Source organism: Molossus molossus, unplaced genomic scaffold (assembly GCF_014108415.1).
Source record: "Molossus molossus isolate mMolMol1 unplaced genomic scaffold, mMolMol1.p scaffold_m16_p_8, whole genome shotgun sequence".
NCBI lineage: Eukaryota > Metazoa > Chordata > Mammalia > Chiroptera > Molossidae > Molossus > Molossus molossus.
This window is the reverse complement of record NW_023425402.1, coordinates 16,989,869-17,012,176: the sequence shown is the minus strand read 5'-3', so window position 1 is coordinate 17,012,176 and position 22,308 is coordinate 16,989,869. Positions and strand designations below refer to the sequence as shown.

Genomic DNA, 22,308 nt, shown 5'->3' with positions numbered 1-22,308 from the left:
AATGTATAAACCCTGAAGCCCCAAACCCTGCTGTGAGCATTGTCATCATCATCATCATCGCTAGTAAGTAGTACATCAGACGTGTTTTTGTGGATGAAACAGCGAGAGCAGAGAAATTCTGAATTCCGTGCCTTCCTCTTTAGTGAAAGAAGACATAAATTTGTGCAATTGCACGTCTGTTGGCCCAAGTGCTCCAGTAGCCAAGAGGACCGTAGAATATTGGTGCCATCTTGAAGGGCACTGGGAAAGCCAGCGTCACATGAGCTAGCTACCCACGTCCGACATTTGGAACACTGAGTCCCGAAATAATAGCGACACAGCTCTGATTGCCATTCCTTGAGAAAAACTTAGCCAAGGCCTGCAAAGGTGTAAAGCTGGGAAGGTAAAATATTCTAGAACATTTTAAAACATTGAGTACCCTTAAACTCAAATAAAAAATGTTACAGTGAAAGATGCTTACCCAGGGGGTCGTACATTAGGTGAACATAGTCATCATTCGTAGTATCTTAGTATAACAAAGAAAGCAAACCTCAATTTGAAAGTTATAAAAGCCAAACTCAGTACAAAAAAAAAATTATGCTCTTAGAAAATAATCTACTGAATCTGGAATAAACTAATGGAACTAAATTCTTTCTAGGAGTGATACAGGCTGAAAATATTATTTTAATTCAAAAAGTCTTGTTCTACCTTTAATAACATTTATGTTTTACTAATAATAAAAACAGTACATATTTATAGAAAAATAAAAATATATCAAAAATTATAAAGAGTAAGTTTTATAATAGAAAAATATTTTAACATCTTGTACCTTTTTCCAATTGTTTTCTGTTTTGTGAAAGTTATTATATAATATTTATATAATATATATGTAAATTGTGAAGCATTATAAAATAAACCCTTATAAACCTACCACCTTACTTAGGAATAAGTCTCAGTTCCTTATTTCAAGGGGCTAATACTGTAGCTTCTTCAGAGAGGTTGGGATATAAATTAGTGCAGCCATTGTGGAACAGATTATGGAGGCGCCTTAAAAAATAAAAAAATAACACTACCATATAATCCAGCAGTTCCACTTCTGGGAATGTATCTGAAGGAAATAGAATCACTTATCTCAAAGAGATATACACACCCCCATGTTCACTGCAGCATTATTTACAACAGCTAAGACAAGACATGGAGACAGCCTAAGTGTTCATCCACAGATAAATGGATAAAGAAAATGTAATATTTATACAGAATGGAATATTATTCAGCCATAAAAAGGAAATAAATCCTGCCACTTATGACAACATGATGGATGTTGAGGGCATTATTTTAAGTGAAACAAAGAACAGATTGGTGGTTGCCGGGGGCAGGGGTTGGGTGTGGAATGGGAGGATGTTGTCAAAAGGTACAAACTTTCACTAATATGATGAATAAGTTCTAGGGATATAAGGTACAGCGTCGGGACTATGGTTAACAATATTGTATTATATATTTGAAAGTAGTAAGAGGGCAGATGTTAAAAATTCTTACCACAAAAAAAAAAGGAACAGCTCTGGCTGGTTCAGCTCAGCAGTTCGTGTCTACCTGCGGTCCAGAGAGACCCAGGTTCAGTTCCTGCTAAGGGCATGTACCTCGTTGCAATTTGTCCCCAGCCCTGGTTGGGTCATGCATGCAGGAGGCAGCCACTCAATGTGTCCCTTTCGTGTTGACTTTTTATTCTCTCTCTCTCTCTCTTCCTCTCTCTCCTCTCACTCTATCTGAACAAAAAAAAATGGAAAAATGTCCTCGGGTGAGGATAAAAAAAGAAAAAAAACAAAGGAAGGTGCTGGATGTATTGTTTAGTAACCCTCCTGTGGTCACCATTTTGTAATATATACCTAAACCAAATCATTATGTTGGACACCATAAACTTATATAATGATATATGTCAATTATATCTCAATTAGGCTGGGGGAAAAACCAAAACAAAGAGACTCTTATTTAAAAAATAGAGTTAGCCCTGGCAGGTTTGGCTCAGCGGTTAGAGCATCGGCCTGGGGAAGTCCCAGGTTGGATGCCGGACAGGGGCACATGTCTGGGTTGCAGTTCGTCCCCACCCGAGTTGGGGTACTGCAAGTGGCAGCCAATTGATGTATCTCTCTCGTGTTGATGTTTCTCTCTCTCTCTCTCTCTCTCTCTCTCTCTCTCTATCTCTATCTCTCCCCCCCCCCTGTCTGAAAATGAATGTAAAAGTATCCTCGGGTGAGGATTAACAAAAAAACCACCACCAACAACATAGTCAAAGGAGGATATGATAGTTTCACCAGGCGGGAGGTGAAGGACAGGTCGAAGGTGAGAGACCGCATACCAGTATACCTGCATTAACTTCATTTTGAAGCTTTTCAGTGATCGTTAAGATGTTAATATTTTGCTATGTCCATCTGATCAGCTATCAGCTATTTTGGATAACAATGGACAGCACTTTGTAAGGACTTGAAAAAGTTATGCTGCAGTGAAAAGGGCCCAAGACGAACATTGGTGTTGAAACCCCAGATGTACTGTCACTAGCTGAGTGGTTTTTGGCGAGATCCTTACTGTCCCCACAACTAGTTTTGCCTATTAAAAGGGATGATATCTATTACAGTTTCAAGGATATGAAGCTTATACCTAAAAAGCGTTTAAGCCTGCGTTGCCTTGGTACAACTTTGCTCTTCTCACTAGATGGATATACGGCATTCACCATTTCTCAGGGATGAGGAAATAATAAAACCTCAAAGAGGGTAGTATGCAAAACAGTCCCAGTGTGTTAATTCGCCATGACATGTGTTTCTTTCCACTTCCCAGAATAATCATGAACATTACCCAAGGTATCCCCACCACCACTTCCAAAGAAGGGCGAAAGGGAGCCGGACCAAAAGACAGAAGCCAACATTTGCCTACCAGGTGTCAAGTGCTTCACCGAGTCAATCAGCTAATTTTTACAGTGACTTTTCCGTTTGTTGTTATGGAGACACAGGAAGGGAAGCTCAGTGGGAGTACGTACTGGCCCTAGTACCTGCAGTGTATTTGTGTTCTACGACAGGGTAGCTGTGATGGTAAATTTTTTGACTTGACTGGGCCACGCTCCCCAAATATGTAGTCAAAGATATTATGGATATGTCTATAAAGGTGTTTTTTGAATGATATTCCTATTGAAATTGGTGGACTTTGCATAAAGCAAATTACCTCTGTAAATGAGGATGGGCCTCATCCAACCCACTGAAAACCTTACTAGAACAGAGTGCCTTCCCTGACCAAGAAGGGATCCTGCCAGCTGACAGCCTTGGGGCTCAACTACAGGTCCTCCCTGGATCTCCAGCCTGCTGGTCTACCTGGCAGATGTTAGCTTCACCAAGCCTCCATAATCACATGAGCCAGTTCTTTAAAATAAATATCTCTCTCTCTCTCTCTGTCCATATATAAAGACACATTATATATATATATATATATATATATATATATATATATTCTCTCTCTCTCTCTCTCTCTCTCTCTCTCTCTCGGTTCTGTTTCTCTGAAGAATCCTGACAAACACAGTAGCAAATTACCCCCTTGAACCTACCTCACACTGTGTAAGAGGCAGGAATCCAGGCATGGATTAACCGGGTTTTCTGGGTCAGGGACTTGCACAAGGCTGCAATTTCAGTGTTGGCTGGGGCCACAGTCTCCTTTGAAGTTTTGACCATGGAAGTGTTTCTAAGCTCACTGAGTAGTTGTGCCAGGATTCAGTTCCTTGCAGTTTATTGGACTGAGGTCTCAGTTTCTCTCTGGTTGTTGGCTGGAGTTCCTCGTCCTGCTGGGCTCTCCAGAGACAGCTCAGGAGGGGCAGCTCGCTTCATCAGGGCACGCCAGTGACAAGAGCCAGAGGGAATAAGATGCAAGTCACCGTTTTTGGAAAACAAATTTCAGAAGCGACATCCCATGACTTGGGCCATATTCTGGTCCAGCCTACACTCCAGGGTGGGGGGATCGCACAGGATGTGAGGATCACTGGGAGCCACTGAAGAGGGAGCCCAGCACACCCAGCCCATCAGTATACATTTCTGATGAGAGATGCTCAGTCTGATTCAGGAGCCCATCCCTCCCTCCATGGTGCCCTGGAGACCTCGGAGAGCCTGGGGGAACTCCTCCGCAGGAATCCGTAACCGAAGGCTCACTTGGTGAGCATGGTACAAGGCAGAGGGAACCCAATGGCCTTAACAGTCCAGATCCCAGAGAGGTACACTCAGCTCAGCAAAGACCCGGCATTCTTACAGCTCAGAGTCCGTGTCTTCCCTCCAGAGCATCTGACACATGCTCCTGAAACCTTCCCGATCAACGTTGACGCCATCCTGAGTTTTCTGGGAACACGTTACTTCTTTATATATAGTGCTGTGATCAACATTCTCTTATTCACCCTCTCGGCACAGAGAGCGGCCACTCTCCTTCCAAGTCCAGACTGAGCCCTGTGCTGCCTGTCGTGAAATACCTCTCCTTCTCCTGCCGTGAAATACCTCTCCTTCTCCTGTCGTGAAATACCTCTCCTTCTCCTGTCGTGAAATACCTCTCCTTCTCCTGTCGTGAAATACCTCTCCTTCTCCTGTCGTGAAATACCTCTCCTTCTCCTGTCGTGAAATACCTCTCCTTCTCCTGTCGTGAAATACCTCTCCTTCTCCTGTCGTGAAATGCCTCTCCTTCTCCTGTCGTGAAATACCTCTCCTTCTCCTTGGAGTCTTCCTCCTCGGATGCACTCAGAGCCCAACTGTCCGTGGGATCCATCTAGTTACTCTCACCTCCGCTGAAGGGAAGAGTGGAAAGCCCACTCGGGCTGTTTCTCAGCAGCGCTGCTGTGGAAAGTCAGAGGGCGTTTCTTCATGGACAGGCACAAGCTACCCCCGATGGTGGGCAGTCGCCTCTCAGAGACAGGTTTGCTCACAGGAGACATGTGCCGCCACGGGCCTGGACACCCACAGAGACGGCTGCCTTGTCTCAGCTCCCGAAGGTCCCCGGCTCACTCAGCCACCATCCCGTGGTGTCCCCGTAGTGCACGTGTGTCTGGCTCAGCCGTTCCCTGTGCTGTCACCGCCACAAACCAGGTAGATGCCTGCGTCACAGCAGTGCTGTCGGAGTCAACGAAACGACAGGAGGAAATTCCCAGTACGATGTCTGACATTCTTGGAACTAAATTATAAAGTCCCTCCTTGGAATTGAGAAATGACTGACTAAAACAGACACTGTTTTAAAAGTTGGTGGCTCGTGTTACTTCTTTAAAGGGAGTTAGGAAGGTATCTCTTGGTTTATCTGGCGTATCCAGCGCCCTCTGGACTTCCTGTTAGATGGAGCCACATGAAATCGCTAAGGCTTGAAGGGTTTCCACCTCCATAAAATGCAGTTTCATGAGGTTCAACAGAATACAGTCTTGATGAGAAGTTGCTGGGGCACGTCTGGCTCCATGGAGAGACTTCTCTCTCTACCAAAATCTCTCTGAGATAGCGGAGCAAATAGAAGAAGAAGTGATCCGTGGAATCGGGTAGGGGAAGCGCCCTGAGTGGGTCAGAGCCCCTCTGGAAGACAGCAGGCAGATGGGATCCCACGGGCGGAGTGGCCGCAGGGATGGCCCCTGTTCTCAGCTCCGAGGGTCACCCTGGCTGACCAGGGGAGAGGGCTCAGGTTCCATAGCGCAGCCACCAGCGGCAGAGACCTCCACACTCAGCCTGGCGCTGGTCCTATTCATCCTCTCGGCAATCATTCAGTGAAGTACCGGATCAGGCCGAGGGCTGCTGAGGCTGCAGGGGAAGCAGACCTGAGCCTGAGGGAAACTGAGGCCCAAATGACTCCAGGCAGCTTTGCCCACAGCAGGCTCTGGCATCGCCCTAGAGTCCAGTCACCCTGGGTGGCTAGTCCCAGGGTCCTGCAGCCTGTCAGGACACCCCACCCAGGAATTCTGAGTCCTTCCAGTCCTCCTGGTGCACCTGAGAGACGTTCTCCCATCTCCGAAGCATGGCGGTGAGAGTGGACCTCAGCCAAGGGGAGTGGGGACTCACCTCGCCCTGGCCATGCCGCTTCTGGGGGCACCGCTCTCATCCAATGGCTGTTCCAAAGGAAGCAAGGTCCTGCAATGGGGCCACCTCACCCCCCATTGCTGCCATGGGATCTGTCGGCTCCTTTTTTGGGACCATCAGTCTAATGTGATGGCAACATGCGTACACATTCAACAAGGAAATGGCTTGGAATGTCTACCGGTTAGCCCTTTGAGGGGGAGGGGAACCACTCAGAGATGTTTCCCTATGTAACAGAAAATCCTTCTCCAAGAAAGGGAGAGAGATGTAGAACGGTGGAAATAGCCCAGGATCGAGATGAAAAGAAATCTTGTTCTGTACGGGAGGCCGGTTGAAAGTGGACCAGCTATTCAGAGGGTTCTGTGGTGAATGACCGAAAGAAGACATTCGATATGATCATGCACATCACATAGCGAGGAACCTGGAAACACAACTGGGTGGTGTTACTAATGACGTAAAGGCTTGTCTCTTGTCTTCAGTAAAAATAAAACGGCACTTACAAATTCTAGAAGGAAAAGATGTGACAGGCGTGAGTCTATAATGAAACAAGGACTTTGTGCTGTTGATGAGGTGAAAGAAATAGTGTTTTCCAAAACAATAAATTCAAGCCCTCACAGAAGAAGAAATTGAAGAATGAAGAGAATTAGTAATGTTACCAACAGTGGTCCGTCTCTTTTATGCTTCTTGTGCATACCGGTGGCAGTTCCTTTTCTATGCTATATTTTTTTCTTTAAGTGCTTTGGCTACTTTTACATATTTTACAAATTTTCCTTTTCTATGATGTTTGTTAAGTAGGCTTAGGTTCTTTTTCAAATTAATTAATAGAGGTTTTTAAATTTTTATATAGCTATTCAGCATTATCTTCTGATTTTCATGACCCCTTAGATTTTATACCTGAAACATAAATCTATTTTTCTTAAGACTTTTTATTTAAAACTTTAAAAACCTCCTTTAGGAAAATAATATCTCCTGTTTTGAAGAAGACTTTTTCTGAAACTCAACGACTTCTTGCTTTTTCTTTAAATTTTTTTCTGATAAATTTAAGTAAAATCGATACACGTAATGCTTTTATTTAATAAAATGGTAATGCGATTATCTTTGATGGATGGCGTCCAATTGTTCCTTATATTTGTGTGTGTTTTTCCATTGGTCTACCATGACCATGTTGATTTCTAAAGAGAGCAACAATAATCCTTTCAAGTAACAGCGTGGTTCATAACCAGAACCTTCCAAATGGCTCTGAATTCGGTGCCTGGTATTACTGCTGCTTATCCTTAATCTTTAACAAATCACTTAACCTCTTTTGGCCTTGACTTTATGAAGTGGAAAATTGGAGTGAAATTTATATTTGAGGCTCTCTAAAAATGAATTTATCATGACAGACCTGTTTTCTTAGGGTAGACCTGATGTCCAGGGCTACACCTCAGAACATCTTTGGATTATTCAAAGCCCTGTATTATTCACAAGGTCAAGAGTCTTGATATTAAATGTTGCTGGAATTTCTGTGGGTTTCGTGTGTCTGTACATTCAAGTCCCAAGTTTTAGTGCAGTTTCGCCTCTGACTAGTGATGAGGCCTTGGGCAAGGTGCTGGAGAGAAAACTCGGTAACTGGGAATTTGGGGGAAAGTAACTAAAATGGAATGAGGTCAGCAGATCTGAGGCTCACGCCCATGTTGCAGTGCTAAGAACGGTGTCGCTCGGATGTTTATACTTCTTGGTCTTAGATGGACTGATAAAGCTACACACAGCAGAAATAAATTGTCCTGGGTGTGCACACAGGCAGATCGGGATTCATCACCCATCGGCTCAGGCCAAAGCTTGTGCCACTTGAAAATCTGTTCGGGTTTTTCTTCACTTCTTTATGGGAACCTCCAACTCAGTGTCCCACCTACCCGATGAGTTCCCTCTTTAGAGTGGGAAAAGAACCCAGTGAAAACAAACACTTGCACAGGACAGAATAATACTCAAAGTAAAAACGATGTAGCGATTGTAAGAATGAAACAATCGTGAGTAATTGCTAAGTGCAGCTCTATAAATTTGTGAATGAATGCCAAACTGAAGAACCGCCTACACCGGAGGACGGTACTGGAATTCCTGATGGACAGTTACATAAATCGGTTTATTCACTAAGTCAGGAAGCTCTTAGTCTCAGAGGGTCCGACCCACATCTTCTAACCTGGTGCTTCCCAAATTTAAAAGGGACACCGCTCATCTGGGGCTCTTGTTGAAATGCAGATTCTGAATCAGAAGGTCTCAGGGCTCAGGACTCGGGGTGATGGCTCCTTGGCAAGCCCCCAGGGCTGCTGCTGGTGGTCTGTGTTCCACAGGTTGCACTGTCAGGACGGACAGCACTTAGAACAGCGTCTGCACTTCGGAAGGTCTGTAAGTGGTAGTGATGAATATTGTCGGGAGAGGTTCAGGAATTCTGACTGTGTGTGTCGGGTGCAGTAGGACCAAGAGTTGTGCAGCAGCTAGATTTTTTTAGTTAAATACCAAACTAGAATCCTTTGATAAACTCATTTATGGCTTTTAGCAACCCCTAAAAATGGATTCTGTAGCTCTCTCATTACAAATAAGTAGACCTTAGTAGGGAGAGAGTCTATGGTAGGTGCATGATTTGCTGCTAAGACCTGCAGAGAAGGTTCCCATGTTCAGACAGGACCAACCCATCGGAGGCCCTCACATCTTTCTAGTGGGCTGAGGACCACAGTTTCAGAAACAGGGGTCCAGGGACCAACCAACTGGTGAGTACATGTACAGCGTGCCCAGGACATCCTGGGGTCACATAATCAAAGTCCTGAGCTCAACGCATTGTGCAGTTATCCTAATTATATGGAGTTACTGGCTTCACTCAGCTTGCCTGCTTCTCCCCAAGCTGTCTATCACACAGAGAGGAAATTCTCAGGCACATCACCCTTCTTGGCTGGCAGTGGCTCTGGCCCTAAGTCAGGGTTTTGTTCAACAATCCTGAATTTTCACATGTCAAACACGCACACACGTGCACACACACACAGTATTGTGGGACAAACATGGTTTTATCACTATGATACAATTTTCAGATGTTTCTAGTCTGAACTTTCTATGTGAAGCTCTTGTCCTTTTGACAGACGAAGCTTCCTTTCTGGTCCCAACCATCTTTCCTAGGATTCGACAGAAATTCTTTTTTTTTTTTATTGTCACCCGAGGACACTTTTTTTTTTTTTTTTTTTTGCATTTATCTTCAGATAGAGCAGGAGAGAGAGAAACATTGATGTGAGAGAGACACACATTGACTGGTTGCCACCCACACAACCCCAACCAGGGCCAGGAACAAACTGCAACTGAGGTATGTGCCCTTAGCGGGAACCGAACCCAGGACTGTCTGCACTTCTCTGGTCTGTGGGCCAACGCTTTAACCACTGAGCCAAACCAGCCAGGGCTGGACAGGAATTCTTAACACTGCTGCTGGTCCATGAGACATGCATGAGCTAAATTGGCTGAAGACAAAAGATGTGTCCATCTCATTGGGTGAGATGCAACCAAAGGGGTAAAACCATACCAACCCCACTTCTCCCTGCCACCGATGGGCTAGCCTGGAGGTTAAGACTGTAACTCCGGGTACCAGACTCTGGGATGAAATCTGCATCCTGTCACTGACTGGCTGGCCATATTAGGCAGATCACTGAATCCCTTTACCCCACCTCTTTATCTGCCTCGTAAGATTACTGTGAGAATGAAAAGTGTTATCCTGTGGGAGGGGCTTTGGGAAGGACACAGCAAAAGCATTCGGCCCTTAGCCCTTCTTCGTCATACCTGCAGCACCTATTTGCTGTCTCATAAATGCCCAAGTGAAACTTTAACCACTGAGCACAATCACAATCCTGACTTATGCTCAGTGTTGGCTGCAGCTGTGGAGTTGGTCCACACGGTTGTGTGGTGACTGTCCTGTTTCAGTTTGGAAAGACACCTTTTTTTTTTAATCTTTATTGTCAAAAGTATTACAGATGTCCCCCCTTTGGACCCCATTGGACCCCTCCACCCTGCTGCCCACCCCCATTTGGCTTCCGCTGCACTATTGTCAACACCTTCGCTGGGGTGTCTTGCTCCCAAATCTGTGATGGGTTGAAACAATCAGCTTAGTTTCCACTCTCAAGGAATTTGAACACAAGAGATTCCATATTATGTTTTTATCATTAGCGTGTGTTCCTTTTATGTCATTACATAGAGAACAGAGAGAACAGAATCTAAACAAAATAAAAAAAGGTGCATGAGAGGAGCGGCAGGAACAGTGAGGAAGTCCCTGGGCGCAGAACAAACTGTGGACGCTCCTTCCAGAGTGAGTCCCCCAAGTCGCTCCTATCTGTGTCTCAAAAGCATGCAAATAACCATTTCAATGCCGAGGGGAAAATAAATTGAAGACAGCATGCTGCGTTTGGAAAGCTTGCTTTGATCTTATGCTAAATGACAACATGACTGTATCACGTCTTCAATGGCCTGTCTTCAGAGGATGCGATATGGAACCTATTTAGGATGTAGCCCTTTAGTTTAACATTAAGCATACTAAATACGTCCTCATCAATTTTTGACAACGTGATATTAAAACAGAGGCTTCCCTTCAATCCCAAGAAGGTAGAACAATGCTTGTTTGCAGCAGAACGTGTTCTGCCTCTTTCAGCTGCTACCCTGGTTGCGTCCCGGAAAGAAAGAACTTCCTACATTGGAGCTTGCTCTGCTGAGTGGGCCCATGACCTGACATTTGGAATTGAAATGAAGTGTACTCAGTGGAACGTATTGCTAGGAAAATAAATGGTGTAAGAAACACATAAGGCCCTTAAGATAATAAAACCTCAGATCTCATTTGTTTTATGTTTCCCTCAATTCCCTGAGTATTTAGTAGCAAAGTGAGTGTCCAATCCTAGGGAAGGTTAGGCCCAGCGATTATTTTTGTCCTCTTCTTCCTCGGTGCCCCCAAATACCTTTTGTTTTTCAGAAGTGACCTCAGATTAATAGGATATATACATCCTTTGATAATGCTGCTGTCCTGCCTGGGACAAAACCTTCTTCCAAAGACTCCCACCACAACCCCTTCCCACACGCCAACCTCCCATCCTTCTTCATTGACCATTTCTTCCCTGAAATCTTTCTTGACACCCAGTGTGCACGCGCGCGCGCACACACACACACACACACACTCTGATGACATATTATACTAAAAGGTGATTCAGGGTGTTTTTAAAAAATTAAAGGAAGTAGAGATTGAACCTAGATGGAGGAAGGGTATGTAGGGGGAGGGGTCAAGAAAGACTCCTGGAAGAAATGTGCTTAACTTGATTTTTGGCTTCCTATTCTAGTATAGAGAGTCTTCATCTGTGTGTTCAGTACATATTTGTTGATTTTATTGAGGAGTCGCCTTAAAGAGAAGAAAAAAGTTTACCGAAAGGTAGTGTGGGGAGGCATGTTCCGTCCACACTGCCCTGTTCGTTTCGTAACCCAGTGAGCCTCCTCCATGCAGCCAGCCTGCATGGTGCACAGTTGGCGTCAGTGGCGAGCACATGAGCAGAGGACACGGGACAAAGAAAACGAGCCATTCTCGCCCTTGACGTTCGTACAGTCTAGTTCATGAGGGAGCTGTTACCCTCTCGGACTAGAAAGCTCTGCTGTGGGAGCCCAGAGGAAGGTGTCTGAACCTCGTGGGAATTCGAGGGGAGTGCTCGGATAGATCTAAGCTGGGACTTGAGAGACAATTAGAAGCTATCAGATAGGGATGCCATACACAGCAGATGACTATAGTGAACAATATGGGGTGTATATCTGAACATGGTGAAGAGAGGAGATCTTAAAGTTCTCATCACAAGAAGAAATAGTTGTCACTATGTGAGTTGATGGATAGTAACAAACTGGATTGCGGTCGTCATTATTCAATATATACATTTATGCAGTACTTGTGCAAGCACCTTAAACTTATACAATGCTATATTGTATAAGTCAATTATATCTTGATAAAACTGGGAAAAAAATAAGTTATCTGAAGGCAAAGGGTGTCACTGGCAGAAGAGAGAGCAAGTGGGAGAAAGCTTAGAGGTGCAGAACAGCCTGCCTTGGGGAACCTGTCAGTGCAGGTCTGGCTGGGGACAGGGGACAGGGAGGGAAAAGGGGGAATATGAAGTTGGGGAGGTGATGGGCATTTTATAAAGGGTCTTTCATGCTAAGCCAACCTGTGTTCCAAGGCTTTGTGAAGCACTGAAGGATTTTATAGAGGAGAAATACGGTTCGGGTTTTCTCTTCTAGCAGGCTTCTCTTACAGCAGGTTGATTCGAGGGTGGCCAGACTGACGCTGAGACCCAGTGCAGTGCCGGCGCCGCAGGATTGGTGGCGGGGTGAGGGGCAGATGGTGCCAGGCGGAGAGACATGGGGCTTGCTGACCGGAGGGATGTAGGGCGAGGGAGCGGGAAAAGATCAGGATGGCATTCAGCTCCTGGCGTGAGCAATTGGGGGCCATTCGCTGGGAGAGAGAGAGGCAGCAGAGTCAGAGTCCCCAGCGGACAATCTGTCTTTTTTAAGCTGTTAAGTTTAAGGCACCTGTTGGGTACCCAAAGGAAATGTTCAGCTGAATGTGGAGACTGGAGTTCGTGGAGATGGGTTTGTGAAAAGGTAGCTGAGGTGTGTTGGGACAGGTGAAGGAGTCGGGCAGAGATTTTCGCTGGTGGCTGGTGGCTGGTGGCTGGTGGCTGGTGGCTGTCCTTTGCTCCTCTCTCCCTGAGCCCCAGCCCCTGCCGATGGTGCAGGGGCCCCACAGGGAAGGACTGAGGCAATGGCCCCGTGGGTCTCCACCTGAGAATTATGTATCATGCTGATATTGTAAAAGACACTTTTAAAGCTTTGCAGCCAAGAAAGAAGTCTTGATGGTTAAGTTAGGCTCTACATTTTAAGTGGATACGCATGTTAATAAAATCATGTTAGGACAAGCAGACTTAGTTTCCGTGAGATATTTCTCTGGCTATTCCTATAATTGGTCTTGACAGTCTTTAAGGACTGGATACAGGTACGAGTGTGGATGTCGGTATAGCAGATGGAAGCATAGATGAAGGCTCGCCGGGGTCTGGGCACAGGGGATCTGCTCAGGGAGAGCCAGCGGGCCGAATGCAGTCACCTTCCAGTCTGGGATTCGTGACAGCTCACGCTCGCTTGCCGTGTGCAGCAACTTTCCAAGAGACTTAAAGATTCGAATTCACGGAATGCTCAGGACACCCCTACGAGGTAGATACTGTCATTTATCCCCGTTTTAGAGATAAGGAAACCAAGCTGTCAAGTAGGGAAGTTGCTCAAGATTGTGCGGATCCGGGATCCAGGACGGAACTGGGTGGAGGAGTTCTGCAGTTGGTGCTGGTGGCACGGCGCGGTACTGCCCCTTCACCTGTACCTGACAGAGACATCAGCACTGCCGTGAATCTGGAAGCAGTCCTTGTCTCAGGAGACTGGGGAAGCAGTAGGAGCAGTACCTTTCACCAGTTACACACACGCCGTTGGAACATGTGTCCGATCTGTTCAGACTGCAGACTGACCTCAGAGGGAGGAGTTGACGGCCCAGAGAAGGATGCAGTTGTCATTGGCCCTTAGGAAATGCCCTGGACCGAGCAGCTGCTGACCCTGTGGACTGCAACACGCAGCTCTGAAAGGACCGTCAGAGCCTTTCTTTGTGCTGAGAACCAGGCAGACATGTCCGATTCTGTGGCACACCACAGAGACCTGTGCCCATCACTGCTCCCTCAGCGCTCCCAAGTTTGCCCGGCCCACCCCTTCTCACCCCCAGTATATGTGGGGTGCTCCTCCCTGACGGTCCCTAGGTGTTCAAAGACCCCCTCAGAAGCATGCAAGTGCACACGTGTCCTGGGAGCAGGCGGGAAGCATGCAGGTATCTTGCATGGCACAACCCCATTCCATAGCCCCTGGGCACTGGGCACTGGCTGGAGCCCGTGTGACCCACCAGAACAAGCCCTGGATTCAGGTGCTGGGAGGGTCTCGCTCATCCGAAGGGTGAGCACACTGCACAGAGTGAGACCCAGCGAGGGTCCTAGGCACGCAGACAGTGCCACCCACGGTTTCCTCTCTTGATCTGCTCCCCTGGCCCCTACTGCCCCTTACTGAACACCTGTGGGACGGGTTTCAAGCACCCCCCCCCCCCACTTATTTCTGCTGCTCGGTTCTCCATCTTGGGTATTTACGAAGTGGGTTCCAGCGGGGCGGGGACGTCGCCATCTGTAATACGACGCGTGGGATGGAACTTTGCAGATGCAAGTTTCGTGACCCTCATTCTGGTGACTCGAACACCGAGAGATGAGAGTCTCGTCAGTACGAGTGATACTGTGCTTATTTTCAGCTGTTCTGAAAACCCAGACTCTAGATTCGGTGGTGACGGCGCCATAGACTCCGTCTCTTACTCACAGTTCCTAACAAGTGAATGAAGTGTCAGCTTTCGGGCCCCTCGCTTGCACAGGCCTCTACCAACGCCCTGGCAGCGCCCGGCTTGTGCTCACGTGCTCAAAAAAATAAGTAAATAACGCCCTGGCCGGTTTGGCTCAGCGGTTAGAGCGTCGGCCTGCGGTCCGGAGAGACCCGGGTTCGGTTCCCGCTAAGGGCACGTACTTCGGTTGCAGTTTGTCCCCGGCCCTGGTTGGTCGTGTGGGTGGCAGCCACTCGATGTGTCCCTTTCACATCGATGTTTCTCTCTCTGTCTCTCTCCCTCCCACTCTATCTGTACAAAAATTGGAAAAATGTCCTCGGGTGAGGATAAAAAAAAATAAATAAAAAAATAAGTAAATAAAAGAAAATCCCACTTTTGTGCCTAATTTTGTATATTTCGCTTAGGAGGGCTTCCCAAGTTCTCAACGCGTCAGGCTCCGCAATACTTGGATGTGCCCCTGTTCAAAGATCATTCCAGCCCTGGCCGGTTTGGCTCAGCGGTTAGAGCATCGGCCTGCAGTCCTGAGAGGCCCGGGTTCGGTTCCCGCTAAGGGCACGTACCTCGGTTGCAGTTTGTCCCCGGCCCTGGTTGGTCGTGCTGGTGGCAGCCACTCGATGTGTCCCTTTCACATCGATGTTTCTCTCTCTCTCTCTCTTCCTCTCTCTCCCTCCCGCTCTACCTGAACAAAAAACAAAAAAAATGTCCTCGGGTGAGGATTAAAAAAAAAAAAAAAAAAAAAGATCATTCCAGTGTGTGGCCCCTGTACATTTTCTGGGTTTGGGAATTTGTTTATTTTTGCTTCTCCAGTTCTCGATGTACAGCTGATGGCGCAGTGGAATCGGATAAATGGAGGCTTCCTTAACGGAAGAAGTGAAGCTGTACCCTTGCGAAGCTGTCACCCGGCCTCGGAGAACTCTAAGGCCACCCCTGGGAATGAAGGAGTAGAATGGAACGCAGACCGTGGAAAGCGTTCTGTTCAGAGAATCGAGTGGTGAAGCCATACGGTTTCGGGACAAAGCGGGTCTGAATGAGTTTGGGGTCAAGTTTGAGATCCCTGTCTCGCACAAGGACTCAGGGAGAAGGGAGAAGGCCTTTGTACCTTGACCAGTGAAGTGTCTTTTCTCAGAGCAGTTATGCGACATGAAGCCTGCCCGCTCCTTTGATCGGTAGTAAAGGGTTGAGAGCCTCCTTTTCCTGATGATTCTTTAAATGTAGGTAATCGCGAGACCACAAATGGAACAAAGCATAATTTAAGACAAGTCTGCCTGGCCAATGAAATCCTGACAGGTTCAAGCCCAGATGTAACCCCCACTCCCCACGCTGGCCTGGTTACTCCTTTTACATACGGGATCCGCATCGTGGAAGGTTTACAGCAGCATCCTTTAGACAGCGGGCCCTCCTGCACAGCCTCCAAAATCTGGTGTGACCCTTCGACTTGGATTTGCACGTGTATCCATCGAGAGGTGGTACACCTCCGTGAATCGCTCCATTCTTCGGCAGTTTCTGGGAGGTGTTATCGCCCAGATGAGAGCCTTGTGATTTTGAGAGAAGCTGAATTTCTTATTAAGATAATTTATACCCAAAGGGATCGTAAGAGAAAATTGAAAAATACCCGAAGGTCTGCAGCACCCTTAGGAATGAACACAAAAGCGTCGCCGGGCTTCTCCAGCAGTCCCTGGCGACAGCACCGTTCTTCCCGTCGACAGGCAAAGCTGATGTTCGTGCTTTTCATACTTCTCACTTTTTCGCTTATCATCAATGATATTTATGTAGTATAACCCACTTGAGCTTGCTCGTTCTGGTTTTGCTAACCAGTCAGTGGTATCGCTTCGTGAAGGCCGTTACCTTCTCTGGCTTTCAGTTGCTTCACATGCTACTCAAGGATGATAATAATTCCAACGCCCCCTCGAAGGACTGTTCAGGAAAATGAGGGTTCAGAGAGATAACATATTAGACAATATCATTTATCTGCAGCCTGCCTGGTTTAGAGTTACGGTGAAGGTAATATTTTAATATTCTACTATTCTGTACAATACTTTGGGGGTTGTGTATCAACCAATCAAGTAGAATACATTGGACATTCTTCCTTCTTGTTCCCCCCTTCACACTCTCACACGTGTACACACACCTGTTTGCACACTCCACCCTAGAATGACCCAGCTCTCTAATTACTGCTCTCCTAGAGGGGGGAGAAAAGGCCTACTTGTATTGGTTGGCTTTACTCAAACTGTATCATTCCCAGCTTCAGCTGGTCACTAGGGCTGCATCCCTGCCTTTATTCAGGAACTGAGGAGCTTAAAGTGACAGAAATGTATTGTCTCACTCTTCTGGAGGCTGGAAGACCAAAATCAAGGTGTCAGCAGGGCTCTGCCACCTCTGAAACCTCTAGGCCACGGTTTCTCGTCTCTCCGTAGCTTCCGCCAGCTGGTGTCGCCGGCAGCCTTTGGCACTCCGTGGCTGGTAGGTGATCACTCCAGCCCCTCCTCTTCGTGTAACATTCTCCTTATGCCTCTCTGTCCTCACATGGTGTCTTCTTAGAGGGACAACAGTCAGACTGACCTCTTCTTAACTAGTTTCATGTTCAATGACCCTGTTTACAAATAAGGTCATATTCTGAGGCACTAGGGACTTCAGCATAGCTGTTGGGAGGACATAGTTCAATCTGTAACACAGTCTTCAGATTCAGCCACGTGGACTCTCCTTACTTCTGACCATGGCGGCTGTTCCGCCTGTTCCTCAAGCTCCTCGAGCCCTGTCTCCCTCACCTTCCGCTTCCCCGAGACCAAAGGAAAGCCATCTTAGTTCTGCTTGTTCCATTTCCAAAGTCATCCGCCCTTACTAGTCACCTCCTCTGTCAGGGAGAAGTGGCTGCAGCTCTTTCTGAAGCCCCTTCTCATCTCCACCATCTACTCCCCTCCCCTCCCCAATTTCCTGTCTCTTCCAGGCCCTTCATCAGCAGTTTCATTTCTTCAACCAGTAGGTGTCGCCCCTCACAACTGACTCTTGACCCTGGTTTCCCATGTAGTTATCATTCCAGTTCCTTTTGGTCATTCCCAAACTCTCTCTCTCTGTTTTCCCGGCTGCATTCATTCATCAATCTATAACAGTCTGTGTTCCACCTCCACACTGTTCAGACAGCTGTGAGCAGGATCACCCGTGGTCTCTCGTTTGCGGAGACCGTCCTCCTCCTATTTGCCTTCCGCGGCTTTCCCTTGCCCTCATCACACGCCCTAGAACTCTCTCTCTCCTCCCCTAGGATTCTCACTGGCCCCCTTGTCTTCACCCCAAGCCAAACAAAGCCTTACTTTTTCTGAGATTCTATTGAGAGTGGTCAGCAGACTGCTGGGAATGCCCCAGACCATTGCCCTTGAGGTCACAGCTGTCTCCATCATACTAATACTAAGACGCCTGCCTTTCCAACCATGTTGGCATTCACACCCACGGTGCATGAACGCGGGTCTTTATGGTGTGAATCAGGGCAGGGGCGGCAAACCGTACGGGTGGGACGTGTATTCTTCACAGCCACATGCTCATGGTTTTGGAAAAAAAAGGAAAAGGAAAGTGAGAAACAAAATGCCAGTTTGACATAAGAATGCCCTTGATAGAACAGTAAAAATTAATTTTGTTGACTCTTTACCCTTGTACCTTTTTAGTAACCTGAATAACACACTGGGAGTTTACACCGAACATGCCAAGACACAGGGCTGACCCGAGGGGACAGGCTAAGCTGTCTGAAGCTGAACTGGGCCCTTCTTTTTCTCAGTTTGACTTGGAAAACAACTGACAGACCAACTACAGTTTGCAGACCTCGATATTTGGCAGCCATTTTCTCGAAAATGAATGAGTGAGCATGTTACTTCAGGACAAATAAACAGCAGTGTTTGTTGCCAATAAAGAGAATAAACTTTCTAGCAACCACTAGAATTTTGGAAAATGTGTTTCCACCAACACGAACCTGACAGCTTTGCCATCTCTAAATAATTGGATGAGATAGGTGGTAATGTTAACAAATGGCATTTTTGATACTGTTTAATGAAATGTGTTGACATTTGGAAAAGCCGCATAACTCGGGGAGTCAGTATTTTCCAAATGACAAGTGCACACTCTTGCAGGAACATACACAGTTTTTAAAAAGTCCATTAACTATAAAAATAGATAAATGGATTTTAATATAATTAAATAAAAGATGTTATTTGATTGTGGCTTCAGATTCAACATTACAATGCACTTCTAAAAACTTCCACTTGTTGAATTTTAATGATGTACCAGGGAAGAATATTCACGATTATTTGCAAGGCTGTTAAAATCCTCCTCCCTTTTCCAATCACATATTTGGGGGAATGGAGCTTTTCTTCGTGCCCTGCAGACAGAACGGCAGTGTTCACTGATCGAATACGCAGAAGCAGATCTGAGGTTCCAGGCATCTTCTGTTAAGTTAGAAATTACAGAAATTTGCAAACATGTAAAACAATGCCAATCTTCTTACTCAATTTTTTCTTGTTTTGCCAAGGTTATTTTTCATAAAGAGACTATTTTAACATAGAATGGGTTTATTATGATTACTTTCAGTGGATTTACAAATAAATCGTTTTTAATGTCTCTGCTTCAATTTCTAGTGCAATAAACATTGATAGATAAAACCCTCATTCCTAAAAGTTCTTTAGGATCCTCTGTAATGTTAGTCCAGCAGGGCCCTGAGACCAGTTTCAGGACCAGTGGCTGAACTTTATTTAAACCAATGGCTACAAAGAAAACTAGTTTTTGAGGAAATGAGGGACTTATCAGGTTTGTGGGGTACCGGACTGGAGAAAACCAGCAGGCAGTGGTCAGCAAAATATTGCTGTGTGCCTGGTGTGAACCTGAGCATTAAAACCACACGAGAGCCCGGCCGGTGTGGCTCAGTGGTAGAGCGTGGACCCTGCACCAAGAGGTCACCGGTTTCGATTCCTGGTCAGGGCACATGCCCAGGCTGTGGGCCTGATCCCCAGTAGGGGACATACAGGAGGCGGCCAATCATTGTTCTCTCATCCATGTTTCTATCGCTCTCTCCCTCTCCCTTTCTCTCTCTCTTGAAAAAAAAAAATCAATAAGGAAAAAATAAGAAAACCACAGAAGGTGTGCTGGAAGGGCAGGTGGAGGATCCTGCAGCTGGCTTTGTTCACTGTTTTGCCCAAGGGTACCTCTGGCCAAGGTTACCTACAGTGGGGTCACTGTAGTAGATCTGCGTCCAAGCAATTTGGTCTGGTGTCATACTGCCTAAGCCACTGAAATGTGTGTCATGTCATTAAATGAAAAAAGAAGAAAAACAGAGATGGCAGCAGGTCCCTCATTCTTGGCCAGGTTTCACCCCCACTTCTCCCAACCCTACCTCACCCCACCCCCGCCCGCCCTTACAAATTCCCCAAAGACCTGTGCAGAGAGAATGCGCCAAGGAAATGCTATTTGTCTATTATCATTATCATTGCAGAGTGTGGGACCCAGATGCCCAGGGAAAACCCTGGCCTCTGAGTTCTCGGTGGCACATTTGTGGGCTTAGGCCCCAGACAAGGGATGTCAAAGGGGCTTCTGTCATTTGCCAACTGCAGCTTGATCGTGGTAGCTGCCTGGAGCCCTCTCTTGAGGAGCAGGGGAGAGAAAAGTGCAATTGTTAGTGACATCTGCCAGGGCCCCCCAACAGGCAGCACGTAGGCCATTGACTGTCACCCTCCCCTGAGCCCAGGGCCAGGACTCCTTGGTCCCTTTCTCCTAATCCAGGCCCTTGAGGCCAAACAGCTCTGAGCGCTGAGATGGGAAGCATTAAGCAGAGATACAGAATGCAGAGCAGTCGGACCCAAATGAAAGGAGCACCCGTTCGTTCCCCCCGCCCCGCCACCCCGTCTTATCTTAACCTTAATGTTCATGCTGAGGCCCGGGGTGGGGATAGGGAGGTGGGACTCCCAAACTGGAAACGGAGAAATAGAGCCACAGAGGTGACCAAGAATTTTGTCCTAAAACAGATGATTCTCTATATGTGTAGCAATAAGAGTTTTTAATATCTTAATTCCTTCTATTCCTAAAAATTCCCCACATTAATCAAACCACCAGCTGTGATCTGACCAGTTGAGACTATTGTCATTGTTAGGAACGAGAAAGCATCATATTTACCAGGATTTTTGTTCAGAAAAGCACAGTGTTATTGGGAAAGAATTCCTTAATGAGCCCCCTTGAGGGGGTGGGGTTCAGGCCCCAGGCCTGGGAGTTGGCTGATCCCAAAGCCTGAGAGTTGAGGAAAACTTGCCAAGGATCAGACATGGAAAGATCCTTGTTTTGCTCCTGATAGAAAAAGGGGGATAAGAGCAGAGCCTGGAAAGGGCAGAAAGAACCCCTCAAATCTCCATCCATGTCATGAGACAAACAAAAACACTTGCCTTGAGTGTCCTTTGCAGTCTGGACTGTTAGATACGGCACAAAAGAGCGTGTGCAGACGCAGGCGTCAAAACTGGGGGGCTACAGAGGGCCACCCCTGGGGGATCTCAACAATGGGCAACAACAGGACTTGAGAGCCTGAGACAAGTTCATCCAGAGACCCAAGAAGCTCTTCTCTGACCTGTGAGTTCCTCTTCCGGGGCAACCTGAGAAGGAAGTGATGTTGCAAACCCACATCACATTGTTGATCCTCGTGGGTGTGGTTGCACATGAGCCTTGGGTCAGCCTATTGCTATCCAACTCTTGTTCTCATTAAAGCTTAACCTAGGAGTGTAATTTTTTCTGCAGTTGAAAGCATCTCTGTATTCAGGGTCACAAGGACTCTGGCCGGCCGTGGATCTATCACTAACTGGCCATGTGACCATGGCAGGGTCCTGATCTCTTCAGACCTCAGAGTCCTGGTTGGTAAAATGATAGAGGTGAGGAGGGAAAGGTTGAATTAACGATCCCTTAGGTCCCTTTCAAATAAAAATTCAGTGAATCTTATAGCATTAATCTTTTGTGCATCTTCATTCCCACGTGTACTCACTCTTATGACAAAATACCTTTTACTATAGAAATAAAGGAAGCAGGGTTTATTTATTTATTTTGTGGTACATGCCCCTAGCAGGCTGATGTTCAACCACTGAGCCAAACTGGCCAGGGCAGTTTATTCTAATAGAAGTTATTTCCTTCGTGGCAATTTCTCCGTTAAGAACACTCAGTAATTTAACAGGCACTGTTTTTGTTACTTAGAATGCTTTCAAAGCTAAGAGAACCAGACAGATGGCATTAATATATAATTTTTTTTAGTTCTCTCTGTCTTCTCCCAATAATATGGGCATTCTCTTATTTGTGTCTAAGTCTGCCTCTGGCATTAGATTGTTAGATCGTTGGGAGTTGAAACAAAATGATGCTCATCTCTGTATCCTCCTAGAGACCATGCATTGTACAAAGTGAGCATTTAATAGAGATTTGTTCAATTGAGTTGAAAATTGCATTGAATCAAATTTTTTAAATGATTGCTTTGTATTGTGATAGGCTTGGTTATGCTGCGGGAATAAATGATCCCCGAATCTCAGTGGTTTAATGCAATAGAGGCATTTATTCATTTATTTATCTCCTTGTCACGGCAAAGTCATCTATAGGACAGGGTCAGGGGAGGGAGAAAGGTATGTACTCCACACAGCCACTCAGGGACCCAGGCCAAGGAGAATCCTGCTTTTTACTTCTCTGTACCATCTGGGACACGTGCCATCATCGGGGAAAGAGACTGAACATTTTCTCAAGAGCTTTTTTCTTCCTTGTGCACACATTTCATTGACCAGAACTAGTCACAGAGGACTGTCTGATCGGAAGGGGCTGGAGAGTGTGGACTCCCAT

At 46.4% G+C, this 22,308-nt stretch overlaps 1 protein-coding gene across 9 annotated transcripts in view; it reads left to right on the top strand.

Moving 5' to 3' along the window:
- RCAN2 (regulator of calcineurin 2) overlaps positions 1-22,308 on the top strand; it is a 254,821-nt gene that overhangs the window by 209,206 nt on the left and 23,307 nt on the right. The window lies entirely within an intron of this gene.